We start from the raw sequence: 14,669 nt of genomic DNA, 5'->3' as shown, positions 1-14,669 counted from the left end.
TTATCTTAAAATCCCCAATGCAATTGCTTTTAGTTAAAAGGCATGTGCTTCACTATCTTAGCAGCCTCTGTTAAGTAGGCATAATACACCAAAGCATCATTATCTCCAGAAATATAAATAAAGGCTGGGATTTAACATTACTTAAGAGATTGAAGATATTTATTAAATATGCATTAGCAAAACCAGTGTTAGAAATTCTGTAGATCTTTGCTATGAAAAAGAGAAAAACAGATTCACAAATACGTAAAAATAATATGTCCAACATTTGGCTAGAGGGATTATGGTATTTAAAAACCCAAACAACATATTTCTTTAAATTAAAAGAAAAATAACTGCATGTAAAAGGTTTTCCTCATGAGTGGTAATTTGAATACTAATTATGTAAATGATTCATAAAGAAGAAAGATATAGGTAAATTCTGTGCAATGGAGTAGAAAATGAGTTTTCTAGTCTCAGATTCAAGGGGTTGGTAGTTGGAACTTAGCAGCTTATTCTTGTTACCTTTATTAGTCTACTTGGTACCAATTAAATAATATTTTTACATCAATTAGCTAATTCCAACAACAGGATAAGTTACGAGCCAAAGTGATTTTTCTGAATGTATCTCTCTTTGTTTATAAGTGGAAAGGGAACTAAATAAAATAGAGAAAAGAAAGGGATATGTCCATCAAAGACTTATACACAAATATTTATAGCAGCTATATTTATAATAGCCCAAAATTAAAAACAACCCAAATGATTAGCAACAGGTGAGTAGATAGACAAATGTTGGTATCTATACTAATAAAAGGGTAATATGCTAATTAGACCAGGAGACCTTCTGGGAGACCTTCTGGACAAAGCCATGGTGGGGCTGAGGCAGAGGCAGTTAGGGGAGATCAGGCCAGCAAGGGGGGGGGGGCAGTTGGGGTGAGCAGGCTGGCAGAGGAGGGCAGTTGGGGGCAAGCAGGCCAGCAGGGGGCAGGCAGTTGGGGGAAAGCAGGTCGGCAGGGGAGGGCAGTTGGGGGCTAACAGGCTGGGGGGAGGGGGGCAGTTGGGGTGATCAGGCCAGCAAGCAGAGTGGTTAGGGGCAATCAGACAGGCAGGCAGGTCCCAGATTGTGAGACATCCCCCAAGGGGTCCCAGATTGGAGAGGGTGCAGGCCAGGCTGAGGGACACACACCACCCTCTCCCCGCCCCCCCATGCATGAATTTCATGCACCGGGCCACTAGTATTCATATAATGGAATACTATTAGAGCCATAAAAAGGAACCATCTATTGATACAGACAACAGCTTGAATGAATCTCAAAATAAATTGAGTAAAAGAATCCAGACCCCCAAAAAAGTACATACCATATGATTCCATGATTCCATTTTTATAAAATCTAGAAAATGCACAATAATCTATAATGACAAAAGACAGAAAGAAAATCAATGATTGCCTGTGGGGTACTTAAGTTCATATTGATTTATTACCAAGTACTACATAATATCTTTCTGAGATATTTCATTTAAGCTGCAGTGATAATCCAGAAGAAAAGAACCAATCATATTTTTTATCAAAAATGACACTTAAAAATTTTAATAAACTAAAGTTCATTTGCTCTGAAAGTATAAGTAAGGCTTCAACCATGTTATCCATCAAGGATGGGGACCAAATCCTGCCTTAGCCAGATCAACCCTTCTCCCTCCAGTTTCCTGAGAGAGCTACCACATGAAGTCATGACTCATGGAAAATCTAATTGTCACTGTCCTGTTAGCTGGGGCACAGAGCTCCCCACATAGGATCTGTGATAAATCTTGACTGTAGCACCTGGCTGAAACCTTGAGCCAAAGCAGGGCTTCTCTGGCCTTATTAAATCTCAACATTATCATCAACTGCAGCCTGAAATGAGTATTCCTGAGCTTCTAAGAGCTTTTGTGAGAGATTAAAAAAAAAAAAATGTGTGATAGGTCCAAAGGAGTCCATGGTTCATCTTTCATACCCTCAGGACGAAGGCAACAGGAAGAGAAGGGAGGGCTGAACAGACAGACATTCTTTTTCAACACTGCATGTCTGGCTCACCCATGACCAAGGCACCCAACCAGAGCCTCAATCTGGTCAGATTAGCACCTCTTTGGAGAAACTGGAGGTATGAAGAAATTGAAAAGAAGTTATAGAAGGGAGGAGGGACCTCCTATCATTCAAATATCCAAATAAAACAGAAACCCATTGTCCTGAATCAGATAAAGCATGCCATAGTGCTATTTATACACTTGTTTTAAATATACATAAACACTGCATAATTAAAGATTATGTGTGAATACATCTGAAAAGATATTCTGACAAAGGCAATATTTTGCTAAATGGATTTATTCCTAAAATAAGAAGAATTTGTATGTACATCTCTCAAACAAGTTTTAGAGAAGCAGTGTAGCCCTATACTCATATAAACCAACCATCATTGTAGCTAAAAATACAGAAATGGCCTCATTATACAGACTGGATAGTACATGATACTCACTAAAATAAGATGCTACTTGTAAGCCACTTTCATTTCCTGTAAAATAATATAATATTGAAATAAGTAACATCAAAAATAACAAGATGAGACAAAGAAGCATCTATCAGACCGTCAAACCTCAGAGGGAAGATAGGGGAGGGTGGGGGTAAGAGGGAGAGATCAACCAAAGGACTTGTATGCATGCATATAAGCCTAACCAAGGGACACAGACACCAGGGGGGTGAGGGCATGAGTGAGGGGATGGGGGCAATGGAGAGGATAAGGACACATATGTAATACCTTAATCAATAAAAAAAAAACAAGATTAAAATAATTATAAATTTGAAATGAGATTGCCAGATTTTTTTAAAGTGCATTTTTAAATAATCACGTCTAGTAGTTAAAATGAGTGTATAATATAGCAATTTGGAACATATTTCTAACCAGATGAAGTTCTATTTATCGGCAGTCAAGTTCATGCGTATGCATATATTTTAATATTTTAGAATAATCCTATCTAATAAAAAGGGAATATGCTAATTGACCCTCACACTGTTGCAAAGATGGCGGAATATGCTAATTTACTGTCACACCCTCAAAGATGGCAGCGCCCACAGCCACAAGATGGCGGCGCCCAGTCCTCTCAGCCCCGCCAGGGCACCAGGCACGCGGCAAGGCTGGGCCCGTCCCCAGGCGAGCCCAGCCACTCTGTGCACCTGCCTCCGGATTCCCCCAGTCCCTTCAGCCCCCCAGCCGCTCAGGGCTGACCCGAGGTGCAGGTAAGGCTTGGATGGCGGTTGCCCAGCCACCCAGGGCCAGCACGAGGTGCAGGCAAGCCTCGGATGGAGGCTGTCCAGCCGCCCAGGGCCAGCTGAGGCTTGCGATGCCAGCAGTGGCAGCAGCAGAGGTGTGATGGGGCATCACCTTCCCCTGATCACTGGGTCTCCTCCTGCCCCTGAGGGCTCCCAGACTGTGAGAGGGGGCAGGCTGGGCTGAGGGACGCCTCCCTCCAGTGCATGAATTTTCATGTACCAGGCCTCTAGTCATACCTAATAAAATGGTAATATGCAAATTACCATCACTCTGCTACGCCCACGATTGGGCCGGCTGGAGGCGCGGGGGGCGGGACTCAGGGTGGCCGATTGGCTGGTGGTAGGAGCGGGGTCCCTGCCCCCTGCTCCTCCCGCGGGCTTAAATGGCCGGCGCTGCTTAGGCCAGCACTGTGGAAGACGCTGGTGGTGGAACTCGGGGTGGCCGATTACATGGCTGCTGGCACCAGTTTTCCACCAGCAGCAGTTTTCCTCTGGCCACCCGCCTGATCAGAGCGCCTCCCGATCGGAGTTCCTCTCGGGGTGGCCGATCATGCTGGCTGGAGGCACTCTGATTGGCGGGTGGCCAGAGGAAAACTGCTGCTGGCAGATAACTGGTGCCGGCAGCCAGGTGAAGGAAAAGTCTACTGCACGAAACTTCGTGCAACGGGCTCCTAGTATAAGAAATAAAAATACTGAAATTATTCCATGAAACAGATGCCTTCTTTTAGAATTTTGTAACAATAATAATAACTACTACTAATTAAATACCTAGTCTCTCCCAAGCACTTTACATACATTTTTTTAAAATATATTTTATTGATTTTTTACAGAGAGGAAGGGAGAGAGATAGAGAGTTAGAAACATCAATGAGAGAGAAACATCGATCAGCTGCCTCCTGCACACCCCCTACTGGGAATGTGCCCACAACCAAGGTACGTGCCCTTGACCGGAATCGAACCTGGGACCTTTTAGTCCACAGGCCGATGCTCTATCCACTGAGCCAAACCGGTTTCGGCAACATACATTTTTTTAATAAATCTTTATTGTTCAGATTATTACAATTGTTCCTCTTTCTCCCCCATAGCTCCCCTCCACCCGGTTCCCACCCCACCTTCTGCCCTTACCCTCCCCCCCCCCACTGTCCTCATCCATAGGTGTAAGATTTTGGTCCAATCTCTTCCTGCACCCCCACACCCCTTTCCCCCTGAGAATTGTCAGTCTACTCCCTTTCTATGCCCCTGATTCTATTATATTCACCAGTTTATTCTGTTCATCAGATTTTTTATTCACTTGATTTTTAGATTCACTTGTTGATAGATATGAATTTGTTGTTCATAATTTTTATCTTTACCTTTTTCTTCTTCTTCCTCTTCTTAAAGAATATCTTTCAGCATTTCATATAATACTGGTTTGGTGGTGATGAACTCCTTTAGCTTTTTCTTATCTGTGAAGCTCTTTATAGCTTTGCTGGGTAGAGTAATCTTGGTTGTAGGTTCTTGCTATTCATCACTTTGAATATTTCTTGCCACTCCCATCTGGCCTGCACAGTTTCTGTTGAGAAATTAGCTGACAGTTGTATGGGTACTCCCTTATAGGTAACTGTTTTTCTCTTGCTGCTTTTAATATTCTCTCTTTGTCTTTTGCTCTTGGCATTTTAATTATGATGTGTCTTGGTGTGGTCCTCTTTGGATTCCTTTTGTTTGGGGTTCTCTGTGTTTCCTGTACTTGTAAGTCTATTTCTTTCACCAGGTGGGGGAAGTTTTCAGTCATTATTTCTTCAAATAGGTTTTCAGTATCTTGCTCTCTCTCTTCTTCTGGCACCCCCATAATTCTGATGTTGGTACACTTGACATTGTCCCAGAGGCTTCTTACACTATCTTCAACTTTTTGGATTCTTTTTTCTTTTTGCTTTTCCAGTTGGGTGTTTTTGGCTTCTTTGTATTCAAATCTTTGACTTAATTCTTGCGTTCCTCTCATCTGCTGTTGGGTCTCTGTATAATATTTTTTTTATTTCAGTCAGTGTATGTTTAATTTCTAGTTGGTCCTTTTTCATATCCTCAAGGGTCTCGCTAAATTTATCGGCCTTTTCTAGAAAATTCTTGAAAAATCTTATAACCATGGTTTTGAACTCTATATCCAATCGTTTGCTTTCCTCCATTTCTTTCATTTGTGACCTGTTTCTTTGTCTTCACATTTTGGCTGCTTCTCTGAGTTGATAGAGTGGCTTTGTGTGCTAGGTGTCCTATGGGGCCTAGTGGCTCAGCCTCCCCAGTTACCTGAGGTGGACACTCTTGGTGCACCCCTTTGTGGGCTGTGTGCACAGTCTTTTTGTAGTTAAGCCTAGATTGTTGTTAGTTTCACTGTGAGGAATTGACCTCCAGGCCAATTGGCTGTGAGGATCAGCTGTGTCTATGCTGGGAGAACTTCTATACTGGAGACATCCTTATGAGACAAGATTTGCAAAAGCCTCTTGCACAGCTTGGATGGGGTGGAGTCTCAGGGCAGAGCAGACAGCAATGGCTTCCTGTCAGCCCTGCCCTAAGAGGCCCCTGGGTCTCAGTGTCCCACGGTAATCGCTGCAAGCACCTCTGAGAGAAAGCCGCCCTCGAGTTTTGCCTGCTGCCAGACAGTCCAGTTTCTCCCCGAATGAGTCTGGGTCCCCAGAGTCTCACCCGGAACTGGAGTTCAGAGCAGTCAGGAGCTTTTGTCTCCCTCCCGATTGAGAAAGCCAGCCACATACTCAGTTGCCAGCCCTCTCCGCGTGTGCCTCCATACCTCTGCCTTCTGTAGCTCCTCTGAGTCTCAGTGTGCTTTTCTCTTCCCTTCTAGTTGTAGAATTTCCACTCAGCCAGCCTTCCTGTAGTTCTGGATGATGTTCGTTTTGTCTTTTAGTTGTAGTTTTGAAATTGTTGTGTGAGGCAGCAGTTTAGGTGTTTACCTATGCTGCCATCTTGGTTTCTCCTCTACATACATTTTTAAAGTAGTTCTGTTTGCTGGGCAGTCTTGTCCACATTTATAGAAGAGCCAACAGAGGCTCAGAGAAGAAACTAATGCAGCATTTCTGGCTGGAGCTGGGATTTGAGTCAGTCTTTGTCATCACACTCATGTGACAAATGCGGCCTCTACATCAGTCATCTTTAATATTGTCTCATGAAGTCACAGAGTTTCTCCTGAAGCAGCTTGTTGGAAAAGATGATACAATTGCTGAGCAGGAAAATGCTCCAGCTGCCCCACCTGGCACCAATCCAAACAGCCTCCAAAAAAACATCATGCCCCACTGCTGTGTCCCCCATTCTGATCTGGAGCATTCCCAAACCCCAGGCCTGACCTGACAGTCAGAGGTTGTGGCTCTTCCACCCACACCCCACTTCATCCATTTGTTCATTGAACACACATTTGTAAAGTCATGTGTGTGCCAGGCACTGCTAAGCATGGAAACTTTAAAATAAATAAGACAGAAGGCCCTTCAAACATTTATATGCTCAGACCAGGAGTCTCAAACCCAAGTGACTTTGAAGTCCAGGTAGATAATACAAATGATTGAAGCAAGCCAGATGTAAGCAGTACAGAGTGATAAAACGTGGGGTGGTGAGGTAACCCAGAAATGTAAATCCTATGGGAAGCTGCTACCACTCCTCAGGCTGAGAGCAAAGGGAAAGGTATTACTAGAGCTCAGGGCCTGGGGGTAGAAACCTGATGCAGAGGGGACATCCGCAGAAGTGAGAACTACAAAAGAGACCCACACTGCTTTTCCTCTCCCCTTCCCTTCCTCTAACCTCCCTCAACTTCCTCCCATTGGCATAACTGGAAGCCAGTGTGGCCCTAGCCGGTCTGGCTCAGAGGATAGAGTGTCAGCCTGAGAACTGAAGGGTCCCCAGTTCAATTCTAGTCAAGACACATGCCTGGGGTTGCAGGCTGGATCCCCAGTAGGGGGCGTGCAGGAGGCAGCCAAACAATGATTCTCTCTCATTATTGATGTTTCTCTCCCTCTCCCTCTCCCTTCCTCTCTGAAATCAAAAGAAAGTTGTTGTTTTTTTAAGAATAAAGAAAGAAATGTAGTGTGGAGCAGGCAGGCCCTGTGACCCTGAGGGAGGGCAGGGAATGGATATGACCCACACAGGTAAGTACAGTACAATCCAGTTTTCTTTCTATGGGATTCTTGATCCCCAGGCCACCACACAGGCACCCCTTCTCATGTCATGTGATCAATCTCCTTACACATCCCAACACCCTGCTGTGTACTGCATTTGTTTGCTGCAGGTATCATATCTTAATGATTCCCTGTCCCAACCATAAACCCCTCCTTTGTTTGACCTGCTTAACTCTGAGGAACTTACATGGTTCCAGAGCCTGGCTTCACCTTGTCATCTACTCCCAGAAGGACCCCTTTTCTGTAGGCCATGTCCATGATTTTTCAATCAAGATTCAAATTGTAGCACATGGAGATTGTCTATGTTAGTTGTCAGCATGCTGCCAGCATGCATTGCTCAGAGGCTGACATTTGGGTAGCATTTATAAATAACTAAAATAAAAATTAATGCTTCCTCTCTCTCACTAGGGCATAGTAGGAAAAAAATGCAGCCACTTGCATTTAATGAATAATTTATATACGTTTGAAACTAGATTAGAATCTGGACTGTGATAAATCCACTAATTACACATTAAAATAAGGCTCATTCAGTCCCTTCAAAATTGGTCTAAACTGCTTAGTACAATTGCTAGCTGAACTTTGACCTTTGATCTTATGTTGAATAGCACAGGTGGATCTTTCAAGTAAGAAATGTAGCTTAATTACTTTACATTAATAAAATACAGAACCAAGAAGGAGAATGTGGACATTATTTTTTCAGTCTACTGAATCAGAAATCAAAAACCTATTAGCAAGTATTTTTAAATTTCAGACTTATATTGCCCAATCTTTTTATAAGAAAAAATATCACTTGCTTAGTGTTTTTCTTACATTAAAAAATATCAAAATCGATTCCTTCCTAAATTGTCCCTCTCGTGGAATATTCACTGCCAAACCACAGCACTCTAAGCACACACCACTTCTTCAAACTCCAATTCTATAGCTTTCCAATTTTTAACTACTTTGGGGCTTATCAAAATAAAAACTCTTGCACAGGTGCACTGGAATTGTGCCTAGTAGAAAAAGAACTTGGACAGGAATCATCAAACTGCTTGTAGTAGCAAGGAAATTCTAGAAGGGCAACTCATTAACAATTGAAAGAAACTGAGATTAAGGCAGTTACATACAAATTTAAGAAACTAGTGTTGAGTGACTTCTTGCATCTTCAGGTATTACCTGGTGCCTTCAGGTATTACCTACCTGGAAGCTCGCTATCCTATATAATAAAGAGCTAATATGCTAATTATACCAGATGGCAGAACCACCTTCCAGAACGACCTTCCTGAACAACCAGTGGGCGGGGCCGCAAGGCAGCCGGGGCTGCAAGGGCCAAGGCAGCCACGGCTGTGAGGGCTGAGCCCCTCCCTTGCATGATTTTCGTGCATCGGGCCTGTAGTTGGAAGATAATTATTCAATGACATTTAGATCCCTTAGTAAAGTCATTATTATGGTTTTGGAACTCCAACGATATAGCTACAAATTAAATACAAGTTCCCTTGGTGTCACACATATTTCAGTATATAATAGTTCGATCAGATAACAGTGAAAAATGCTTCATTTGGTTCTAATAAAGGCAAACTCTCTGGGTGTACTGATGTTTCTCCCTGAGTCACTAACACTTCTGCAGCCCCTTTGAGTGAGAAACTCACTGTGAGCCCTACCTGTGAGAAAGACACTCATCCCACTTTGTGAACCATTCAAAAGAGCACTGCTTGAAGTGTAGTCCACAGAACACTAGTGCCTCAGGATATTAACAGGTATTTTACTTACACCCACATACATACACATAAAGACGTATAATCAAATAATTTCAGGAAATGCTAGATCATATAAAATTAAATAAGATTGCTTTTTTTCTTGAAGGACTTCTCAGAGAGTTTAATATGCTAATATGTTCTACCAATCTCCACTGATAGGATTTAATCAGCCTTGTTGATTAAGATTCTGTGACCTTTTTGCCACAAAACTCTTAGGGCTAACGTGCTGTGGAAACACTTTGGCATATGATGCTCTGAAGCCTTCTTCAGGACGATCCTGTTCCGTAACATAGGCTAAAGAAGATCCCAGAAATATAATGGAAGCCAGCCAGGTGGCACAGCAAAGAAAGGGAAGAAGGAAAGCATGACCAGGGTTAGAAGTAATGGTGACAAATTAGGAATATGCATAATAAGAGCAACCATTTATTTAATCCCTCCTACACACTCAGTATTTTTTTATATCGGTTTATTATTATTATTATTATTATTATTATTATTATTATTGATTTCAGAGAGGAAGGGATAGGGAGAGAGAGAAAGAAATATCAATGATGAGAGAGAATCATTGTTGGCTGCCTCCTGCACAGCCCCACCAGGGATCAAGCCCACAACCCGGCCATGTGCCGCTGACCGGAACTGAACCTAGGACCCTTCAGTCCACAGGTGGACGACCCATCCACTGAGTCAAACCCAGCTGGGGCTACACGCTCAGTATTTTGTGTGTTATCCTAATCAATACTTTCAACAACCATTTGATGTAAATCTTATCTCCATTTTAAAGACAAGAAGACTGGGGCTCAGAATGGTTAATTAGATCTCCCAAGGTGACACAGCTTTCATGTAGCCAACCTGGAAGTCAAAACTATGTGTATCTTGACTCCATTATGCCTTCTCTATGCTACAGTGTCTGCAAAAAAAAAATAGAAGGTGGAATGAAGTAGCAAGTAGTGGGAAAGATGCAAAAGGAAAGACCACTGCCCCAAAGATATAATATTCAGGGTCTGCTGCCTTGAGGAAAAATTGATTTCTCAAAAACAAATGTAAATTGCTTATGGCTGAGCTGTTTTCAGGTCTGCTCTTCAGGAATCTGCCTCTCTATGGCTGCGAGGACATGCACTGAGGTCATGAGGCCTCTTCATGACAGACATAGGCTAAGGCCATGGTCGGCAAACTGCGGCTCGTGAGCCACATGCGGCTTCTTTGGCCCCTTGAGTGTGGCTCTTCCACAAAATACCACGGCTTGGGCGAGTCTATTTTGAAGAAGTGGCGTTAGAAGAAGTTTCAGTTTAAAAAATTTGGCTCTCAAAAGAAATTTCAATCGTTGTACTGTTGATATTTGGCTCTGTTGACTAATGAGTTTGCCAACCACTGGGCTAAGTGATACTCTGTTCAAACCCAACAGCTGTCAACCTTAGAGGATACAGCTGGCTGGAGTGGTCCAGTGGTATGCTGGAGCTGGCTCTCCCCAGCTCAAAGGAACTAATTTTTTATATCTCTGCCCAACTCCACATTCAATGATGTCAGGTTGGTAGCTTAAAATCAGCCGTGGTGGGAGTATTTACACAGTGGAAATTGGCAAACACTACAAAGTAGGGAATTTGTGGTGTGTGTTTTTCCAGAGTCAGTTTATCAGCTTACTACTGGCTGGCTTTTGTTTGTTTTTTAATCACTGACTGAGTCTTAACCAAAAGTTAAAAGTAGAAGAGATACAAAAAAATGGCAAGACTTCCAGCTAAACAAAATACCACAGTAATTATCCTTTTTAATGTCAAATTCAAGGATTAGTAATCTGTATATATCTGTGCTAATTAAGGAGACCCATGTCATGTACAATGAGAGATTTACTAGTAATTATTCCCCATTATCCTCTAATAAGCTGCACAATGTAGGACAAAGCAGTCCCTGGCCCTATCCAATCAGTTTTCAGATCACTGCCCAGCCCGCCCCTATGGAGGCAGGGTTAATTATTTTAGTCCCCAGCACAGTGCACATGCGACTAGGTCTCACTTCCCTTCCTTATATATATATCAGTGGACCACATGCTGCAATTCTGGTCCCAAAAAGCTCACAGAAGTAGTAGTGAAGATATAAGGAGGCATAGGCTATTTTCATATTCAAAAGGTCTAACATAAATAATATATTAATTTCCAATACAACTAAATAGGCTAAGTAGTAAATGTTAAAAATGTTACATTTGTTTTTTGTTGTTGTTTTGGTTTTGCTTATATCAATTCAATCTGGTCCTCTTAGTTATCTCACTGCTCCAGTTTTTCTATTGAAAACCATTTTGAGAACATTTAATAACTGAACAATGAACTAATTATACCATAAATGATCTTTGCATGAGGGATAAATTCTCCTAAACTGGAGTAAAAAAAAAGAAAAGAAAAGAAAAAGAAAGAACCATTTAACACATAAAGAATATTTGAAGGATAAAACTTGTTCTTTCCACAAGTTAGACTCACCCGGAGGGAGAGATTCTCACCGTTGAAAGGTCAGATGATGCATCCCATTTCCTCTTGATGAGCCTCTTGGAAAGCCTCAGCACCTGCCACCCCTCATGATAGTGAGTGTCCACAACCTTTTATAGGAAACTTTTCACAGAGTTCAGACAGAAATGCTACACCTAATAACTCACAGACCACATCCCCTTCATCTGGCCACCCCCACTCTCTCCAATGAACTGCTTGATCATCCCTGAGGACAGTACAAGGAAATTTGTAAACCATACTTACGGAATGAAACATCAATTCCAAAGAGTATATGCACCCCTATGTTCGTGGCAACATTATTTACAACTAGAGGCCCAATGCATGCAAGTCGTGAAAGAGTAAGCCTTCGCAGCCCCGGCTGCCTCATGGCCTCGTGGCCCCACCCCCCGCCCACTGGTAGTTCTGGAAGATCATTCCGCAAGGTCGTTCTGGAAGATTGTTCCACCATCCAGTCTAATTAGCATATTAGCTCTTTATTATATAGGATAGCTAAGATCTGGAAATAGCTAAGATCAGTAGCTGAGTGGATAAAGAAGTTTGGTATATTTATGCAATAGAATACTACACAGCTATAAAAAAAAAGGAAATATTTTGCAACAGCATGGATGAACCTGGAGATTATTATGCTAAGTGAAATAAGCCAGTCAAAGAAAGATATATTCCATATGATCTCACTTATATGTGGAATCTAATGAACAAAATGAACTGACAAACAAAATGGAAACAGAGGCTTGGGTACATGAACAGTCTGACAGCTGTCAGAGGGGTGGGGGCTGGGGCCTGATTGAAAGAAGGTGGAGGGATTAGCCAAATAACATATATGCATAACCCATAGACACAGACAACAGTGAGGTGATGGACTGAGGGAAGGGAGGGAAGGCTGGGTCTTAGGGGGCAAAAAGGGCGGGGGGTGGGCGTGGAATGGGAACATCTATAAAAGTGTCAACAATGAAAATAAAGGAAAAAAAGAAAAAGAAAACCAGCATGAACCTCTGCCCAGACCTTATGTACATAAACCATCAGCAGATGGAGCTCTTTGCTAATTCAACAATCCTAGACCCAGCTTCAATGGCCTGTAACAGTTAGTTGCATTCTCGATTTTTGTGGCTAACACTGAATTCCTATCATCAGTAGGATTAGCTCATTACTGTAGCATCCAGGAACTATATTTCTACAACTGAATGGTAGGAACATTAAAATGAGTGTTTTAGTATTAGAGACAATTTTTGATGTATTGCCCTTGTATTGTCCTCAGGTGTGTGAATATGGTGCTTTAATTTATTCATCCCATAAATATTAAGACCTGCATGTATTGCAAGAAATATCACATCTACTTGTTCTCTATAGATCAATCGAATACCATATTGGGGGTCCCCATCTCATCAGGTTGGAGGGAAATTCAGTAATAAGTAGGGGTTCCTCAACCCCCAGGCCAAGGTCCTCTGAAGGTTGCCAGGCTTACACAATTTCAAAATAAGAGAAAGTATGAAAGGAGGGGTATGCCTCCAGTCATGCTACACCTATATACATAGTGATGTGAGGAAATGCATGTAATCAAATGTTAGATAAAGAAAAGCATAATGCTATATAGTGTATTTACAGTTATAATCTCAACTAAATCGATGAGGTTATATATCTTGAAGTTATATTGACTATTCTATTTGTACTACGCTTGAGTCACTTAATTTTAAATACTTTCATTTACCCATCATCATATATTCCTCACAATAAAAAATGTTAAAAAGAGCTCATCATAAAGTATGGAAGATTAAAAATAAAATGGCACCTCCACTCTTCCCTTCCAATCCTAGGTCCCAGGGCAGGACCCTCTTGGAACCCAAACATGTTTCTCCTCAGCTGGGAAAGGGTTGAGAGGTTGGGTTCAACCCAAGCCATCACCTCTGCATCTGTCTCCCTGGTTTGAGAATTCAGTCCTTTTCTAGGGTTGCTTTCTCCCTTCCTGCAGGTGCAACTGCCCTAGCTCACTTTGTATTGGTACACTGACTTCTAAGACTTACTCAGAAAAATAGGAGCTTGATTAATATTATTAGCTCAAATGCTTCCTTTTAGTTAGGGAAGCAAAGTAAAATATTTTATGTGGCCAGGTTGTGATGACCTGTACAAAATGATCTCTTATTCACTTTTTCAAAAACAGCACATTCTAAACCAAGCAAATTCAGTGTGACTTTTCATTTGTATCCTAAGAAATAAAAGATAATCCTTTTTTAAAATATATATTTTATTGATTTTTACAGACAGGAAGGGAGAGGGATAGAAAGTTAGAAACATCGATGAGAGAGAAACATCGATCAGCTGCCTCCTGCACACCCACTACTGGGGATGTGCCCACAACCAAGGTACATGCCCTTGACTGGAATCGAACCTGGCACCCTTCTCTCTATCCACTGAGCCAAACCAGCTAGAGCAAGATAATCCTTTTTAGAAAATCCCTCCTCCTTTACAATCAGTTTTCCAGGAGTCCTTCTCTTTGCCTGTGTTGAATCATGAGTACCTCAGTTCTGAATGGATTGACTTACACGCTCCAGAAATGCCCTCAATATTTCTCCTCTTCTGACCTTACTTCTCTTCTTGTGGTCATTGCTATGATGGGCTTGTTTTTGTTGTTGTTGTTGTTGTTGTTTTAAATATATTTTATTGATTTTTTTACAGAGAGGAAGGGAGAGGGATAGAGAGCTAGAAACATCGATGAGAGAGAAGTATTAATCAGCTGCCTCCTGCACACCTCCTACTGGGGATGTGCCCACAACCAAGATACATGCCCTTGACCGGAATCGAACCTGGGACCTTTCAGTCTGCAGGCCGATGCTCTATCCACTGAGCCAAACCGGTCAGGGTGATGGGCTTGTTTTAGTTGTATATTTCCTCTGTCATTTTGAAGGGAATTTGGGGAGAGAAGAGATAAATGCAGATGCCATCTAGTGATTGGAAAGTGTACACTGGCTGTCACTGAGAGAATGAATTCTGGCAACAGTGAGGAGAATGGCTGGAAAGTA

Source organism: Eptesicus fuscus, chromosome 10 (assembly GCF_027574615.1).
Source record: "Eptesicus fuscus isolate TK198812 chromosome 10, DD_ASM_mEF_20220401, whole genome shotgun sequence".
Classification (NCBI taxonomy): domain Eukaryota; kingdom Metazoa; phylum Chordata; class Mammalia; order Chiroptera; family Vespertilionidae; genus Eptesicus; species Eptesicus fuscus.
Note: the sequence above shows the minus strand (reverse complement) of the source record.